This window comes from Octodon degus, unplaced genomic scaffold (assembly GCF_000260255.1).
Source record: "Octodon degus isolate 3935 unplaced genomic scaffold, OctDeg1.0 scaffold00015, whole genome shotgun sequence".
NCBI classification, from domain to species: Eukaryota; Metazoa; Chordata; class Mammalia; order Rodentia; family Octodontidae; genus Octodon; species Octodon degus.
Genome location: NW_004524591.1, coordinates 22,584,473 through 22,593,814, shown reverse-complemented (window position 1 = coordinate 22,593,814; position 9,342 = coordinate 22,584,473).

Sequence of the window (9,342 nt, the reverse complement as noted above, 5' to 3'; positions counted from 1 at the left end):
AAAGAAAGAAAGAAAGAAAGAAAATTGAATGGTTATATAATTAAATTAGTATTTTATTCTATCCTTGTCATTATTTGTTTTTAACTTGGATTTCAATTTCTTGAAGTGTATTTTTTAGGAATAGTAAAAAAAAGGGATAAATACAAGCTGCACTCTCCATTTACAATAAAAGCAGGCATAAACATCATGTTGGAAGTTCACTCAGCCACATAGAAATATTGCATTCTTTTCTCTATGGAGGTCCTGATTTCAAGATAAGGCAAAAGATAGGGGAAAATTCAAAACTCTGGTACTTACTCAGAAAGGAAGAAACAAATTGGCTGATGTAGAATACATTTTAATGAATATATACTTAGTTCATCTTCAACCAGTGTTTACCTGGAAACATCCTTAGAGCTGGAGGGCAGAACACCATGTGACAGGAGTCCATAATCATCTTGGGAAAACACGGTCCTATTTCTATCCCCAGGATACTCATTATCTTCAGCCCTGATCGAGCTCATGTTACTCCCACCTGATACAGGGCTATACTGTTAAAAGATTTATTTTCGGGGCCGGGGAGATGGCTCAGTGGAATAAGCGCTTCCCTGGCAAGCGCAAGGGCCTAAGTTCAATCCCTGGTTCCGCAAAAAAAAAAAAAAAAAAGATTTATTTTCTTCCTAACAGTAATTTGCCTGTTCCTCAGTTAGCATTTGACTATGTCCAAAAAGTTGTGCCAACTATTGGATGGAGATGTATCAGCTTAATCCAGTGACAGATGAGGTGGGCTTTTATGGTGAGAATTCTGGCTTACTGGTGTTTATTCAGCAGATGTCACGCAGGCTTTACTGGGCTACACAGACACCACAATCTCAGTTTGGCTGATTCCTAACAAATTGCACAACTAGATTGTGGTATTAGTCATTAGGTTAATTGGTCTTGTAAGTGGCTTGGAATCTTTGAAAGCAATTTTTTAAAAAATCTGATTGCACTTTGAATTTTCCACCTCCATCTCCCCAACCCCCAGCAATAAACCATCATGATATATATATTTTTTAATTTTATTTATTTATTTGTGTGTGTGTGTGTGTGTGTGTGTGGCCAGCTCAGCCCACCAGGGGGCGGGGCTGGCTGGCATGTGGTGCTGGGGGATTGAACCGCGGTCCCTGTGCTTTGCTAAGCTTGTTCTAAGTAGGTGCTTTAGACCACTGAGCCATCTCACCAGCCCATGATATTTTGAGAAAAGAAAATTTGTACCAAATTTCACTTGCCTTGTTTTCTTTTTTCTTTCTTTCTTTCTTTCTTTCTTTTTTTTTTTTTTTCCTGTATTTTAAGGAAGGGTCTACAGGATGTTCCGGGTCTCACTGCCCAGTCTCATTCACCATCTCAGTGTGCCCTGGGGGTGGGGCCACCATGGCCATGCCCAGGGATCAAACCCCTAGCCCCTGCGTGCTTTAATCTGCTGAATAATCTGCTATTTGGCCGGCTCTTCTTGTTTCCTTTTATCTTGCAGATAATCACGTTGGATATGACTGCCTAACTTTTAATGCTGTTTCAAGTTATTTTAAAGGATGTGTAAGGAAAGAAAGACAAGGAAGGGAGAAAGATTCAAGAACTAAGAAGGGGCCAAATAAATAATAAGCTTTATTTGTTGATTTAAGGGCATTAGTCAATGTAATATGTAAACCATAAAGAGATTAAAGCGGAATATTAGTATGTTTGGAAATTAGCTGGAAGGTGTGGAGGACCACCTGAGCAGCTCTCCTTGAAAGAAGAGCGACTGTCTCCATTTTGACTGAGCCTGACCCTATTTCCTCGTATTGTTCTATACAGAGCTGGCTAGGACTTCTGTTTATCCTTCAGTTGGCCTTAAGCAATGTGTATTGGTCTAGCTGAGGTGCTGATGATAAGTCTTTGAAGGTGGCCTGCGTGTTTCCCTGGTAACCTATACCTGCTGCTCTTTAATGTGAGCCAGGTTGAGACAGGACAGTAGAGCTAATGCTCCATGGCGCCAGCTGGGATCAGTCTCGAGATAGAGGCTATGAAAGACTACATCAAAGCTGAAGCACCAGACCCCCCAAAACATTAGATGCTATCTCAATGGCATAATAGTATAATGCAGATTACTGTCTCTGCATATCCTTTCTGCATATGGCAGAGGTAAAAGTAGGCCATCCACCTAGCTCAGCTCACAGTGATCACCAACTTCCCACAATTCTCAGTTAATTCTCCTCAAGCCACCACCCCCCCGAATAAAAAGCGGGTGAGACCCTGGGTCGCTCTCTTGGTTCTGGAAAGCCATCTTAGTGGCTGGACTTAGAATCCCTTGACTCCCTGATGATTGAAAATATAATTTAGTGTCTTTATTTTCGCCATGGGTTGCATTGTAAGTGGTAGATTGGAATCAACTTGATGGGGTTCCAATAATGTAACTTTGGGATTATAAATATTGGCTTCTTGGACTGAGACAAGGATCTGGAATATCTCTTACAGGGAGGCTATTGCCTAAGCAAGAGACACCCTAGCTGGCTAAGAGGATACATTGTTAGGATTTAGTAATTTAGTGGCTGCAGGGAATGGTGAATAGCAAGAAAGACTAAGGCTTCTCTCTGTGAAATCTACATTTGTATTTTTCACAAAGACCAGTAGTGGGCTGGGGAGATGGCTCAGTGGAATAAGTGCTTCCCTGGCAAGTGCAAGGGCCTGAGTTCAATCCTCAGTTCTGCCAAAAATAAAACAAAAAGACCAGTAGCGCTAGAACAGACCAGGACTAAGACCAAGGAATAGCAGAAAATGTTTTCAGTCATGGAGTGAGTTTTGAAAAATGCAACTGATATCGAATATCTCACTCTTAAGTTGCCTCACTTAAGGTCAGACAAGTTGTCTAGGATATAAAAATATATCTTGGAGACCTCATCACATAGATAATTACAAAGGCCCCGAGTTTCATTGCAATGATTTAGAGCTTGTACTTGAGTAATCAAATATTTTAGGAAGGTGGAGGAGAAGACTCTGGAATAAGAAAAAGGGTTGTCAGAAGATAACAGCAATGTCAGGAGGTGATAGACTTGGAAGAGAAAGAAAAATAAATATTTGTTTCTCTTTTTGAGACAGGATCTCGCTATACAGTTCAGGCTGGCCTTGAGCTCACTTTGTAGCACAGGCTGGTCTCAAACTCACAATGATTCACCTGCCTCAGCCTCCCCAATGCTGGGATTACAGGTGTGCACCACCATGCTAGGCAGAGAAAGAAAAATTTCAAGATGCACGGATGGTCAGGGGTGTGAAATTATACTGAGTCCAGAACACTCAACAAATGAAGGGGCCGGGGAGATGGCTCAGTGGAATAAGCGCTTCCCTGGCAAGCGCAAGGGCCTGAGTTCAATCCCTGGTTCCGGAAAAAAAAAAAACCAGAAAGAAATGAGAAGTCTCCATTGTTATATCAGACATTTTAAATGCATGTATCCAAAGAAGCCCAAAACAGGATTATGAATTGTCTATGATTCTGTTTATATAAGAATCATATATTCTGCACATGTCAGAGATTAGAACTGTATCCATATCTTTCATCATGCACTAATTTAAATTCAAAATGCATCAAAGATCTAAACGTTAAGACAAAAACATTAAATCTCCTGGAAGACAGAATAGGTAAAATGCTTGAAGACACTGTTGCAGGCAAAGATTATATGAATCACACAGGAACTAGCACAAAGAATCAATGATTGGGATCTTATTATGTTAAAAAGCTTTTGTACAGCAAGTTAAACCACAATGGAATAAAGAGACAATCCACAATGTGGGAAAAAATGTTTGCCAGATGTTCCTCAGATAGGAGCTGGGGAGATGGCTCAGTAGAATAAACACTTGCCTGGCAAGCACAAGGGCCTGAGTTCAATCCCCGATTCTGAAAAAAAAAATAAGATGTTCCTCAGACAAAGGTTTGCTATCAAGAATGTATATAAGGGGCCGGGGAGATGGCTCAGTGGAAAGAGTGCTTCCCTGGCAAGCGCAAGGGCCTCAGTTCAATCCCCAGTTCCACAAAAAAAAGAATGTATATAAGAACTCAAAAGAACTGGACCTCTGAAATTGAAAGACCCAATCCAGAAATGGACATCTGAGATGAATACCCACTTTTCAGATGAAGAAATACAAACAGCAAATATATGATAAAAATGTTCAACATCACTGGTCATTTGAGAGATGCAAATGAAAACAAACAACACTGAGATTCCATCTCATCCCAGGAAGAATGACTGATTTATCAAGAAATTCACCAATAGCAAATGCTGGAAGGCCTGCAGGGAAAAAAGGACTCTTATTTACTGTTGGTGGAAGTGTAGACTGGTGCAACCACTGTGGAAATCATTGAGGAGTTTCCTCAAAAAACTAGGATTGGAGGTCTCATTTGATCTAGCTATTCCCCTGCTAGATATCATCCCAGAAGGATTAAAACATTGTACCACAGGCAAACATGTACACCCATGTTTATAACAGCACAATTTATGATAGCTAAATCTTGGATACAACCCAAATGGCCACCAACCAAAGAATGGATAGAAAAGATGTGCTTTTTTTATATAAGAGTATTACTCTGCCATAAAAAGGGGGCCAGGGAGATGGCTCACTGGAATAAATGCTTCCATGGCAAGTGTTAGGGTCTGAGTTCAATCCCTGGTTCCACCAAAAAAAAAAAAAAAAAAAAAAAAAAGGATAAGTTGGAGAGTTTCATAGGTAAATGGATGCAAATTATCCATACTGATAAGTGAAATAAACCAGACCCAAATGTGTATTGTCTCCCTAGTATGAGAAGCTGAAAGAATAAATGTGATCCAAAATGTACAATACATATTGTAAAATGAAAAGAGATATCAAAAGGAAAGAAAGGGACTGGGCAGATAGCTCAGTAGAATAGGTGCTTGCCTGGCAAACGTAAGGTCCTGGGTTCAATCCCTGGTACTGCAAAAAAAAAAAAAAAAAAAAAGAAGGTCAAAAGGAAAGAGAAACAGGTTTTGGGGAATGACAAAAAAGGAAGGGAAAAGCAAAAGGGAAAAAAACACATAAATGATAGTTTAAAAAGTTATACTACTAATTTCTCTCAGTTCATTGAAAAAATAGGTCTGTGCTAATACTGTTTGGATAATTAAATGCTGATATCTTATACTCTGAGTAACTAAAGACAGCAGTACACAATGTGCTGTTACCTTCTTATCATATTGTTTTGGAATTTTATTTTTTGTTTCTTTTTCCTTTTTGTTAATATTCTGATTCCTTTCCTGGATAGGTTACAGCAGTGTACTCTCTTGGTGGAGCTTGTTAAGCCATATAATTATAGTATGCTTCTCTGTAGGCATATTATACTCAAGAAGAAATATGCATTAATTGAAAGCAAGCTTGTAGTCTGAACAATAAAAAAGGCAAATACCTTTGACCCAACAATTCTACTTCTTAAAATCCATCTTGCCAGCATATTAGAAAGTATAGAAAGATTCATATAAAATGTTCATTGTAGCCTTATTTGTCAAGGCAAAATCAAAATATATTCAATGAAATTATACCATGTAGTCTATGGAATACCAGGAAACTATGATTGATGAGAAAAATGATGCAGAAAACAATGTACATGATAATGTTGTAGGCAGCTGAATTACATAGAAACATTATAGGCAGGCAGACAGGGCCAGGCCCTCAAGGAGACAAGAGGAAGACAAGGTGACTTTGCAACTTGGAAGAGACAGACACTCCCTTATGGGCCACACCTCAAGACCAAGATAAAAGAGGAAACACAGCTATATACTTCCCTAGGGATGGGCATCATTGATGATATTCTTTTTTTTCTTTTTTGGCGGACGAGCCCAAATGAATCACTTGCCCAACCCCTAACAGGAAAAGACCCTGTCCCATATTCATGCCCGCTTGCTATGTGACTCGCTTCCCCATTTGGTACTGGAATTTAATCGGTTTTACCTGAGCAATGGTGCTTGTAATCTCACTGGTTGACCATAGCTTTCTCCTACCTCATGCCCACCTGAGTTCCCATGACTTCACCACCTTAGACCAACCTCACCACATGGTTTTCCTCTATAAAAGTCCCTGGAAGAGACAACTTCCTGGGGACCACCTGCTCAGGGCCCCCCTTTTGTCCCTCTCTCAGACAGGAGCTTTCTTTCCCCCAATAAATATATTCTGCTCATAACCTTCGCTTGTTCCTAAAATTAATTCTTCCGTTTTGGAGAACACAAACTCATCCCTGGTACTTTTTAGGTTGGGAGATCAGTTTTTCTACATGTGTCATTTGGAGGTTTCCCTGTATCAATAATACTAGATGCAAATAATGTAAAGCAGCTGCACAAAAATATGCATAATATATTTTCAAATGTATTTGAAATTTAACTGAAAGTAAAAAGGGAGAAAGTTCTGAATGAATCTTTTTTTTTTTTTGTGGTACCAAGGTTCAAACTCAAGACCCAGACCCTGCACTTGCCAGGTAGGCACTTAGGCCACTCAGCTATCTCCCTAGACCTGAATGAATCTTAAATGCTCTTGCTAGGAAGAGCGAAGCCCTTGGTAAGTGCTAGCAAGTATCTTGTACTGCAGCCCTGGCTAATTACAAGGATAAATGAAGTCAGTAAAGGTAACATGCCCTGTTATAAGACATGTGCTTGTCTTCTCTGGCTGGATCTTGACTAGGTTCTGTCAGACTCATTTATTATTATTATTATTATTATTATTATTATTATTATATTTTTCAGTATTTTAGGGAAAGGTGTACAGGGTGTTCAGGGTCTCATTACTAAATCGGACTCATAGTGATCCACCTGTTTACAGCCTCCCAAGAGCTGGGATTACAGATACAAACCACTGTGCCCAGTCTCAATTGTGTCTCAGTGCACCCCAGGGATGGGGCCAGCACGACAGGCCCTGGGATCAAACCCCTGGCCCCTGTGCCTGCTTGCAGGCTCTTTAATCCACTGAGCTATTTGGCTGGCCCCAGACTCATTTTTTTTTTTTCCAGGGGTAATTGGGGATTGAACTCAGGCCCTTGTGCTTGCCAGGGAAGTGCTTATTCTACTGAGCCATTTGCCCGGCCCCAGACTCATTTTTTAAATGTATTTATTTATTTTTGCAGAACCAGGGATTGAACTCAGGCCCTTGTGCTTGCCAGGGAAGCACTTATTCACTGAGCCATCTCCCCGGCCCCTTAAATGTATTTTAGCAAGAATTAGTATTCATCCTGCCTAAGACTCACTGAGAAAAATAAAAGAAACAATTAAAAATTTCATCTTCTCAACCTCTGTGAGAGAGACAAGATAATTTGAGCATGCAGATATGTCCTTTAGAACAAAATCACATCTCATAATACAAAGTTTCATTCTATTTTGTAGTTTTAGTCACTATTTTTCAGTGATGTTGAATTTTTGAGAAAGCATGAAATAACTATATAATAAATTTCCTTAAGTTGTCTGTGTCACACCCAACATTTGGCAGCCTTTCTTTCTAATCTTGGTAAACACGAGGAGTAAAGAAAATATAAGATAACAGAATAGCACAATCCTGCACGCAAAAATGATTTTTTTTTCTTCATTGTCTTTGATGGTTCCATTAAAAATTACCATAGTGGAGAAAATGAAATTAAAATTAAATTCACCAGAATTAACAGCTAGGTCACTTTTTTCAAAGTGTCTGAGGTTGCTGCGAAGCCAGGAGTGGGGGGAAGATGGTTTACATCTCGAATGGACAAGTGTCGGGCAGTTGGAGTCAGTCCCCATGGGGACTACCATTCATAAAAGATTTCTTCTAGGGAATAGCCGAGTTTGTGGTTTTGTTTTTCAAAACTCTGCTTCAGCAAGATGTGAAAAAAAAGGAAGAGGCTACAGAAACCCATGTGATTCCAGATATGAGGATGCAAGAGGGCCACCGGGAAACCCTCCCCGAGGAATGGGTAGAATCAGACATCTTCATGGTCCCAGTCCTCTGGCAAAGGGTGGTGGATGAGGAAGGGAAATGACTGCTGTAAGAAGCCGACAACCGGACGTACACATTCACAGGAGAAGGAAGCCAGCCGGAAGTGGAGGGCAGACCGTGCTGGACAAGCAGATGGATGCATGTGTCTCACCAGGGATTGCTCTGTGCTCTCACAGATAAATAAGGTCACTCCAGGAATTTTCTCTGCGGGAAGCTGGCTCAATTGATGCACAGCTCTATAAATACATATGTTTGTCTCATTGTCTTTTTTTTGGTATAGTTTATTAAGTATTGGTATAATTTTAATAAATATTTTAGGTTGCCTACTGACCTTTTATCTTTATATAATTAAATCATAGAAATTCAACTCTGAACCTCAAGAAAATAAATAAGAGACTATGTATTTAGTAAAAAAAAAAAAAGTGTCTGAAATTCAAGATTTTAATTTCAGTCCAGCTATAGACCCACTTGCAGTGGTACAAGTCCTTTCCTTTTCTGATCTTGGCCGTACTGAATTTGAACAAAAGCCTCCTTCCCTCCTCTATGCCCTCCCTCCTCAGCATGGATGATGTTCCTAGCCCTGATCCTATTTTATTTACTTGTGGAGACTTTTTTCCATGAGGAAATTTTTACGTATTTCTCATTGTTCCTTCTTTTTTTTTTTTTTTTTTTTTTTTTTTTTTTGCAGAACCGGGGATTGAACTCAGGCCCTTACGCTTGCCAGGGAAGCGCTTATTCCACTGAGCCATCTCCCCGGCCCCTCATTGTTCCTTCTTTTATCATTCAAAAAATTCTTAACAGGGTAGCTAATCAGTCAAGTGTGGTGGCTCACATCTGTAACTCCAGCACTCGGGAGGCTGAGGCAGGAAGGTTGCAGACCAGCCTGGGAGACACAGTGAGCTCAAGGCCAGCCTGAACTGCATAGCAAAACCTGGTCTTCAAAAGACAGAAGAAGAAAAAAAAAAAAAGTATAGCTAATTGATATACGACTTTCTTTTCCATTTGCAGATCTGTGTTTCCTAGGACCAAAAAAAAAAAAAAAAAGTTTTAAAAAGCTTTAGGTTAACGCTGTTAAAAGGCATTGCATAGTTTATTGGATTATCTTCTCGTTAAAACCATGCAATTAGAGCAGTGAACACTAGATGTCAGTTTTAGGTTCTTTCTCAGAAGAAGCATTTAATTTTTTTCTGTTTTAAGCTATTTTAGTTCAGGAGATTTCTATAAGCTTAATTACCATGTCAAAAAATATGAACATTTAAAAATCCTAGGGCCGGGGGCTGGAGAGATGGCTCAGTGGTCTAAAGCACCTACTTGAAACAAGTTTGGCAAAGCACAGGGACCGCGGTTCAATCCTCCAGCACCACATGCCAGCCAGCCCCGCCCCCTGGTGGGCTGAGC